General features: G+C 33.0%; 1 protein-coding gene across 12 annotated transcripts in view; it reads left to right on the plus strand.

The window, feature by feature from the left end:
* USP54 (ubiquitin specific peptidase 54) overlaps window positions 1-10,466 on the plus strand; it is a 109,886-nt gene that overhangs the window by 941 nt on the left and 98,479 nt on the right. Inside the window, exon 1 of one of the 12 annotated variants that reach the window (XM_025049428.1) lies at window positions 8-169. The exons of the other annotated variants lie outside the window; for them this stretch is intronic. The gene's annotated coding sequence lies outside the window, so the exon portion shown is untranslated. Of the gene's footprint in view, window positions 1-7; window positions 170-10,466 lie in introns of those variants that run through there. 12 annotated transcript variants of the gene reach the window in all.

Raw genomic sequence — 10,466 nt, forward strand, 5'->3', positions numbered from 1 at the left:
CAGCTCCCGAGGGTCCGCCTAAGGCTGGTGCGGGACCTGACGCTCCAGAATTTGGTTCCTAAATGGCTTGGCGGGAATGGTGGCGTCCGGGACCTTCACCGCACCCCCCACCCCCGTCCCTTCCAAGGAAATCCCCCACGGACTCTTGAGATGTGAAAGGAGGTTCCTGGTGAGCTAGTATTAGTTGGGAAGATTCTTTCGGTGGAGAGACTGTGAGTGGGATAATGAGTGATTGCTGCTCTGAAACAAAGTGTGGGGTGGGAGCTGGAGAGAAATTTTTGAAAAAACAAAAACAAAAACGCAGATGTGCTTCCTCTGAGTCATATTGAGTTGGAAGAAGAGGGTGTGTGCTAAGATCACGTTTCTGTCTAGACAAATTCAAGTGTAGAATTCCTTTACGGTGTATTTATGAAATTACGCAGTGTAAAATCAGTTTAGATGATACAGTGAAAGAATGTGCAGTACGACACAAATCTGCGAATGTAACTTGAAAACTAAGAAAAGTGTTTTTATTGCAGCAAGCTGAACACTAGGGATTGTTTTAGTTGCTTGAATATAAAACCTAGTGTTCCCAGGGTGTGCCTTTTCAGATTCTTTGCTTTTTAAGAAATGGATGAGGTTTTATTTTAGGAGACTGAACAAGTTTTGAATTTTGTCAATCCGGAAATAAAATGAGTCAGTCTCCCAGGAGTTAAAATCACGGAGAAGGCAAAGCATTTAGTTTGAGTCTCAATAACTTTTCTGGAGAGAGGTTTGTTCTACTTTGCTCATTAAGTCTTATTTTAATGAAAACAATGGCTTTAATTGAGGATTAAAATAATTGATCCACCTTGATCTACAGATACAGCTTTCTGATAATTTTTTCTCACTATCTTCTGTAGGTATAAATTTGCAAGGGATAACCTCTCTTGATTATGTAACTGGATTTTTCCATGTTGAGGTTCACAAATTCATTAATTAGAATAATGGCTTTTAAGCCCTTCTAGAGCTGGCCTTGATGTAGTTAGTCATTGAACCTATTGATTTGACATGTGTTAGACTAAAACTTTTCATTTCTAATGTCAGTAGCTAAGCTTTCAAGTAAGGTGCTTTTCCGAGGCAAGATAAAGCTTCATGTGGTTGAGTCCAAAAGATTTCTACATGAATCCATTAAGGAGCTTTACTGAGTTCCTATTATGTATAGAGTACTGTGTGTATGGCATTGCAGGGGGGGAAAGATTCATTCATTCATTTATCCAGTCAACAAACGTTTATTGAGACCTATTTTGTGTCTGATTACTAAGCCTTCAGGATACAAATACAAGTCTTGCTCCCTGCCTTGAAATTGCTTAGATCCTAGGAAGGGAGAGGGATAGAGAAACAAATAATTACAGTGTAATAAGCACAATATATGAACATAGGCTTATGAAACAAGGTTCTGGCCCTGAGGAGTTTACATAGTAGTTGACAAGACTAAAAAATAATAATAATAATTAAAAAAATATCAAAACATTAAGCAAATTCTAAACTATACAGCATCAGTAAAACACGTTACATTTTTCAGAAGAGAGAAGTTAGAATGGAAGCTTTAGAAAATTCATGGGTTGGTTCATAATTTAATAGTCTTTTTTAGTACTCTTAAAATAAATATCACTAAACATTCCTAAGTCAGTAATAATAACATTAAACATTATAGCTAACATTTATTGAGTGATTATTAATGTGCCAGCCACATTATCTCATTTTATCTTCACAACACTCTGCTCTTTAGCTGGTACTAATACTTGAGTGTTAAAGTTAAGAAAACTGAAGATTAAAAAATTAAGGAAGTTGCCAAAGATCACAGGGATAGGAAATGGCAAATTAGGGAGGGATTGGAGTTAGAAATATGTGTGATTGGGAAAACCTAAGCAAGATTATTTTTTCTTTTTCTTTTTTTTTTTCAGGGAGGGAGCCTTGGGATGTGGGTAGGAGGGCAGAGATCAAAGGTGGAATTAGCCAAAAGACCAGACTTCAATCTCTGTGTCTTCTTATTCATAGATTTTCCTCTCTCAAATAATTATACTACATATGGTGAATGAATTTGAATATTAGCATGATGCTAAATATGAAGTTTGTATTGGTGTACAAAGAATTGAATGAATTACCATATTTGTGTCATGTGTAATTGTATAGGAAGCTATGCTTGAGAAAATAGTTGTAACAAGCAATTGTTGACGTTTGTAAGCTTCCAGAAAGTGATCATTTTAACAGTGGAAATTGTTAGCTATATTCATATATATGGCAGGTGTTATTACACTTTAAAGGATTAAGTTAAACTTTTTTTATACTTTAATTTTTTATATCGAGAAAAATATATATATAAATATCACATGCATTTGCTTTCAGATTTTTAAAGCTCTTATTTTAAACTTCAAAACCTGATTTTCTGGTTGAAATTCAAATTTTATATCTTAGTACATGGTTTTTTTAAAAATCTGAGAATGAGAAATACCATCAGTGAAGTGTTGATACTTACTTCTGGACTGAGTTGAATGCTTAGAAGTCAACCAGTCTAATCCATTCCTTTTAAATTGAGGAAGCTAACTAAAGCCTAGAGAACTTTTAAATGACTTGCCCAACACATAGCTATGATGTCCCGGGTATCTTGATTTCCAATTAAGTATTCCTTCTACACATTGCCAAATTATATTTAATAATTGTTATACATTAAATATAATTGAGAGTTTTAGATGCTCTTAGCTGATTTTAGGAAACCAGTGATGTCAGGAGGCTATTAATAGATGACAGAGTACAAACTAATTACTTGTTTCTCTTATACTGTCCTACTTAGGATAATACATGCATTTAGATAATTTATTCATATGCTTCCTACATTTGGTTTGTTATATCACTGTTCATTTTTCTGTGTCCAGCTTCATTGCTGGCTCATTTTAATAAATGTTCATGCATCTTAAAAAAGTAGAGTTATACAGCTATGTTGTAATACACAATATTCTTAAGAAATACATGCAGATTTGAAGGTGAGTCCGGATGTTTTTTTTTTTTTTTTAATTGAGTTGACTTTTCTGCAGCTGTCCTTTATCTGTATAGATTTTAGCTGGAATAACACATGAGAATGAATGAGATGCTTATATTTTCTAATACCTTTTAACTAAATGGGCTGGGTGCTTGTGTTTTGTTTTCTTTTCCCTTGCTTGTGGGTTTTGTTTTTTTTTTAAATGTGAATTGTTTTTGAATCATTCAGATATTTTTCCAAGGAAGGTTGAGAGCCAGAAAATGAAATGAGAGGTAGAGTCTTGAAGGCTGAGTATGGAACTTCTCCAGATAGGTTGAAAACTGAAAGAGCAGTTGGTTATGTGTGAAGAGAATGATACTTTTAAAGTATTCGTTAACTCTTAACCCTCAGGAGAGCCTGAATACCTTTTCTTCTACTTTGATACACATACCCTCTGGAAAGATTCTATCTGTTTACACTCCTCCAGGGATGAGTGGGAAGAAGTATTAATTTCTCAGCACTTATATTAGCAACAGTAAATAGACATTGAAGAAACCAAAAACAATTTACACGATAGGTGAAATGTGATATCTCATTTTAAATTTCCATTTCTTTAAATGCCTGTGAAGTCGAAAGTTTTCCTATATTTATTATTTTTCTTTCTTCCCTGTTGTGTCTTTTTAAATATCCTTAAAATTTTTTTATAAATATTTAAATCATACACTTAAAATAATTCAAAGAGAAAAAAGAATGCAGTCTATCAAAAAAATAACATTTTATATAGGGAGAGGCTAAGAAGCATAGGTTCCCCTTCCAGAAATGTCCTGTTTGGTGGTTTTTCCTCCAGTCCTTTTCTATGCATTTCTAATTTATATATCTATTTATAGCTTTTTAAAATCAGTGGAATGATAATATATTTTTTTGGTAGCTTTTTTTTAAACTTAGCAGTATGCCTTTCAAAGGTTTCATCCTGTCAGTATACACTTTTTAATAGCTGATTGTATTTCCGTTTGAATTACTATAATTTACTTAAGTGTTCCTTTATCATGGCCATTTAAATCGCCTCATATTTTTGCAACAACACTAAAATGAACATCTTTATTATCTCTTGTGCACATGTTCTAGAATATCTCTGAGTAGGCGCTTAACATTGTTTCTTAAAAGGTATGCATGTTTTCAGTTTTGAAAGATACTGCCAATCTGCCCTTTAGTCTGTACCATTCTGCATTCCACCAGCAGTTTACATACTCGCTAACACTTGATATAGTCAATCTTGTACATTTTTACCAATATAATGGGCAAAAAAATTGTTTTAATTTTTAGTTTCTAGATTACTCATTTTTAAAAATCATTTAAAAATTTCAATTACAGTTGACATACAATATTATATTAGTTTCAGATGTACAATATAGTGATTAGACATTCATATAACTTATGAAGTGATCACCCTAATAAGTCTAGTACACATCCGATACCATATATAGTTATTATAGTATTATTGATTATACTATACTTTACATCTTCATGACTGCTTTTATAACTGGTAATTTGTGCTACTTAATCCCTTTCCCTTTTCACCCATACCCCCTTTCCAGATTACTTATGAGTTTGAGCATCTTTTTAGTTCTTTATTGGCTGTTTACATTTCTTTCTGTGAAATTGGTTAGTCTGTTCTTTGTCTTTTTTTAAACTAGGTTGTGTTCTTTTACCTACTGATTTACAAGAACTTTTTATATATATTTGGGTAATGATTTTATACTTTATATATATATTGCACATAATTTTTCCAGTGTATTGCGTTATCTGTAGTGTCTTTTTACGTGCTAAAATTTTTTATATTTCCTGTAGTCATATCTTTTTTTAATGGTTTCCAGATTTTGAGGCTTGCTTAAGAAGGCTTTCTCTATCCCCAAATTATAAAAATATTCTGTTTTATCGTAACACTTTACAGCTTAAAAACATTTAGTTCTTTAATCAATTTGGAATTTATTTTTGTGTGTTTTATGAAGTACTTTTTTCCTTCAAAAATATGCAATTGACCCAACCCTATTTATCGAATATCCTATCTCTTCACTGCTGTAAAATTTTATCTTCATCATGCTCTAAATGCCCTAGTACCTATGTATGTGTGTTCGTTTCTGACTCTATTCTTTTCAGCTTATCAATTTGTTTATTTCTGGACCAATACCACCTAATTTTAATTATTGTTGATTTATAGTATGTTTGGAGGTCATGTTTTCCTCAGTTTTAGAACATATATAAGATAAAATTTTTTTCTTTCAGAAATAGTCTTTCAGATTTCATTACAAACAAAAATTCTTTTGGGATTGTAATTGAGATTGATCGTAATCAGTAGGTAGAGTACTTACTTTATGAGAGCATTAACATCTTTATAATGTTGATACTTCTCATTTAGAAACAGGATATTTTCTTTATTCAGGTTAAAAAAATCCTTCAGAAAAGTTTATAGTTCTTTTCATATTGATCTTGTACATGTTAAATTTCTAGGTATTTTATAGTTATTTAAAGTTATGGCAGTTGGGAATATTTTACCTCATGGCATTTCAAAATTTGGTTATTGCTGGCATGTAGGACAATTCTTTAGTCTTCTCTGTTGATCTTGAGTTGGATTACCTTACAAATTCTTTTATTAAATATAATGATTTTCATTTGATTTTTTAGGATTTTCAAGACGGTCTTATTTTCTAGCTATTAGTTAGTGTCTTTGCCAATTTTCATTTTGTTTTTTTTTTTTTAATTTTGACATTTTAAAGCTATAGTAAAAATATTAATCCTTTATCATATAGCTTGCAATGTTTTTTAGTTTGCTGTTTGTTTTTATAGGATGTCTCTTGACCATCAGTGGGTAAAACACTAGAATGGGCTATTGCAATGATTTGATGTCATCCTGACACTGGAAAAATTTTAAGAGTGTTAGAATTCTTTAAAACCAAATCTGGTGAATAAAACTATGAATTAAATGAAGGGAAAACAATACCACTTCTGGGTACAAATTAGATTTGATTATAAAATTCAGAAACTCATTTAATCTTATTTATAGTGATATGCCATTTGAGTTAAAGGAGTTGAATTTAAAGTTGGGGAGAAGATAGCTGAATAAAACTGATCAGATTGAAAATCCACATTAGAATATATAAATAATAATTTTATCTGATGTTTAATCATATATGTAGAAGAACTAGTTTTTCCGATTATTGTTATGCTTGGGGGGAAAAAATAATTCTTTAAGAGCAAAGTCCCTGCACAGCTGTCTTCTGAAGGGAAACCCTGACATGTGGACATTCCTGAGTTTAGCATCAAGAGGGAAGTTAGCATAGTAGAAAGAACATGGGCATTGGGATCAAACAAAACTTGAGTTCCATTCCAGTTGTCGTTTATTAGCATTGTGATTATTAAGTCTATATCCCCCTCTGTAAAATAGGATACTCAAAAATGGTAGCTGTTATTAATTTTCAGACTATGATTTATACCATAAAATAGTGTTATTTACTGCTCGAAATTGATGTTGCTGTAAAGTTCCATTATGTGGTGCAGATATTTGGTGATAGAGAAGGCATGCTATAACTTAAAGTGTTAGAATTCTTTAAATCAAGTCTGAATTCATATGTTTGCTGCCTGTCAGTAACACAGATCCAGTCAGATTGGGTTAGGAGAACCATGAACTTAGTGTGGGATCTAAGAAATATGTAATACTTTTCCTTTCATCTTCTAAGATCTTCTAGCTGGGCTAGTAATCAAATTAACAGAGACAGAGTAACAGCAGAAAATCAAATTCTAATATATGGACATGGGGAATTTACATAAGTATGAAAATTCCAAGTACAGTGAGGCAAAACTGACGTTTTGGACAAAGGAGAAAAGGGAAGGAATGGTGTCTTAGATTTCAAAAGTGAGAATGGGCCATTTACAGGTAATTGAGGAAGATCATTGGCATCAGCAGGTAAATTTTTGCTAGGCAACTGAGAAACAATGGGACATGGGGTATCTAGCTAATGGGCCCCTGCCTAAAGCCCTCCTATTTACTATTCCTAATTCAAATTAGTCCAAGGCAAACATCCTAAGATTTTTTTCCTGAAGCAGGTTTTTCTATCTGAATCTTTTGGGCAGGAAAGGGGGGAAGGTGAAAGGTTCTTTCTGAGGCTTTTGTTTTTTAATGATGAGCTTAAAATCAATATTCCAAAAGGCAAAACTTTTGGTCCCTTTCATTATATAGCATCTCTTCTGCCTCCTCCTTATACTTTTAATAATACTTTTAATTACACTGTATGACTATAACACATTTTATTTATCCATTCATCAGTTGGTAGACATTTGTGTTGTTTCTACTTTTGAATGAGGCAAATGAAGTGCTTAACCCACAAAATTAGTATACTAAGGGTTGTGCAAGTACAAAATTTAAAGGGGTACTTACTTGTTCTCCAGGTTGTGCAAATGCAAGGTCACTTGATAAACTCTGAGATTGAGTGCCTCCTTAAATTTTGTACCTGGGAACCTCAAGTATCCCACCACAGTCCTAGCTGTGGATTGGCTCTGATAGTAATTTCCATCTTCAGTGAATACCAGCCACTTTTGAAAACCGAGTAAAAAAAGTATACTGTTCTTTGTCACTTTCCTATTCAACAATGTTTAGTGGTCTTCCATTAACTATCAAATATCAAAGACTGACCTGTGATTCTAGCTTTATTTCTAGTTGGGTTCCCAGTATCTCATCCTCTCATCCAGTCTACTTTCTATTCCACAAACAAGTCAAAAGTTTTTCTGTTATCCTGACTTTGCCCATGTCATTTTTAACCTGGAACTGATAAACTGAACAAAATCTATTTGTGGTGGCATTGATCAAGATGAACCAACTGTTTGAACCTAAGGTAATAATCTTGTTCAGACTCTAGTTCTCACGTATTAGAAGTAGTCTCCTTCCTATCGAGGTCACAGATATTTTCTAGGAAACTAGTTAGGAACTTTCTAACTAGGTTTCTTAGTGCTAAAAGATATAAGTGTCCCCCCTAGTCAGGACAAATTCCGTAGCTATTGGTTCAAATTGTATTTTTCCTAGTTTTCTCAAAGTGCTTTGCTCAGCTTTTGATGAACAGTGCCCAAAGCATTTACTAACATTATGCAACTGATTTGTTTGTGTCAACCTGAAATAAAGCCATGCACAGTAGAAGCCATTAAAAAAGAAGTCATAGTAATGCATGTACAGTGTTTAAAAGTGAAATAGTATTTTAAGGCTTATAAAGAAAAAAACATCTTTCTTTTGCCCTACTCTTCCTATGTACCCCTGATTCTTGTTCTTCATTGCACTTTTATTTAAAAAAATTTTTTTTTCCAATCACAGTTGACATTCAATATTATTTTATGTTAGTTTTAGGTGTACAGCATTGTGGTTAGACATTTTTATAATTTATGAAGTGACCCCCTCTCCTCCCCCAATTATCTTCAGAACACTTTTAAATGTTGGCTTTTTTGGAGAGGGTATTTGCCTTCATATATATTTTCAAATTACATGCTTAAACTAATGTTTCTTCTACTTCTTCCCTCTTCCCATACATACATGCATACTTTCACTCCCAATGTATGTATAATACAATTTTTGATTAAATCAGTTATGGTAAGTAGAATAATGTGTGCCCCCCACCCCCATATATCTAATCCTCAGGACCTGTGAATATGTTCCCTTACATGGCAAAAGGAAATTAAAGTTGCATATGGAATTAAAGTCGCTAATCAGCTGATTTTAAAATAGGGAAATTATCCTGTATTACCCAGATGAGTTCAGTGTAATTAGAGAGATGTTAAAAGTGGAAGAAAGAGGCAAAAGAGATGCTATAAGAGAAGGACTCATTCTCCGTTGCTGAATTTGAATATGTAAGAAAAAGTACTGTGATTGGAGGCATACCTTCAGGAAAGTAAACAGACTCTCCCCTAGAACTTCCAGAAGGGCATGCAGTCTTAACCACCACCATGATTTTAGCCCAGTGAAAGCATATTGAACTTCTACAGGTTTAAGATAAAGGATTTGGGTTGTTTTAAGCCACTAAATTTGGAGTAGTTTGTTACGGCATCACTAGGAAACTAATACGTCAGTATTTCATTGTTTACATTATTATGATTTTGTAAATTTTGTTCATAGCTAAGCCACGTAATAATACATTTCCTTTCTTAAACAAATTTTGTTTTTTTTCCTAGCGTTAGTAACTACTTTTTTTATTCATTGTTTTCGAAAGTTACTTGTAACTATTTTTCTGGGTGAAGGCACAGAGCTAAGTGTCAGGACTAGGTTTGAATGTCAGCTAAGTCTGTGTGATCATAGGCAGGTTACTTATATCCACATATTTTTTTAATTAAAGTTTTTGTTGAGATAATTGTAGGTTCACATGCAATTATGAGAAACTACACAGAGATCCCTTATACGTTTTGCCCAGTTTCCCAAAATGGTAACATTTTGTAAAACTATAATATAATATTACAACCAGGATATTGACATTGATATATACCACTGATCTTATTCAGATTTCCCCAGTTTTACTTATTCTCAGTGTGTGTGCCTGTGTGTATGTATTGTATATAACTTTTTTACATGTGTAGGTTCATGTATCCATTACCACAGTCAAGATGCTGAACAGTTCTAAAACCACAGGAATTTCTAGTATTGCTCCGTATACACTCCCATCCTTGGCAACCAGTTATCTGTCCTCCCTCTCTAAAATTTTTTCTCTTCAAAAATGTCATGTAAATGAAATCATACAGTATGTAACATTTTGGGGTTGCCTTTTTTCATTCAGCATAATTTCCTGGAGAGTCTCCAGTTGTTACATATATCAATAATTTGTTCCTTTTTATTGCTTTGTATTCTATGATATGGATATAGCACCATTTGCTTAAACATTCACCTGTTGAAGGACATCTGGGCTGATTTCAGTTTTTGGCCATTACAAATAAAACTGTTATGAACATTCATGTACTAATTTTATATGAATGTACGCTTTGATTTTTCTGGGATATATGCTAGAAGTGTAATTGCCATATTGTATGATAGTTGCATGTTTAGTTTTTTTTTAAGAAACTATCAAACTATTTTCCACAGTGACAGTAAATTTTATATTCTCATCAGCAGTGTATCAGTGATCCAGTTTCTTTGCACTCTCACCCTCATTTGGTATTGTCATTATTTTTGATTTTAGCTTTTCTGTGTTGATCTTGTAGCCATATGTGATGATACTGCATTGTGGTTTTGATTTGCATTTCCTTAATGGCCAATAATGCTGAACATCTTTTCATGTGCTTACTTGCCATTTGTTTATCTTTTTTGGTGAAAGGCCTGTTCATGTCTTGTACCCATTTTCCAACTGGATTGTTTGTTTTTTTACTGTTGAGTTTTGAGTAATATTTATACATTATAGATACTAGTCCTTTGTTGAATATGTGCTTTGCAGATATTTTTTTCCCAGTCTGTAGCTTGCCTTTTCAC

Source organism: Pteropus alecto, unplaced genomic scaffold (assembly GCF_000325575.1).
Source record: "Pteropus alecto unplaced genomic scaffold, ASM32557v1 scaffold155, whole genome shotgun sequence".
Classification (NCBI taxonomy): Eukaryota; Metazoa; Chordata; class Mammalia; order Chiroptera; family Pteropodidae; genus Pteropus; species Pteropus alecto.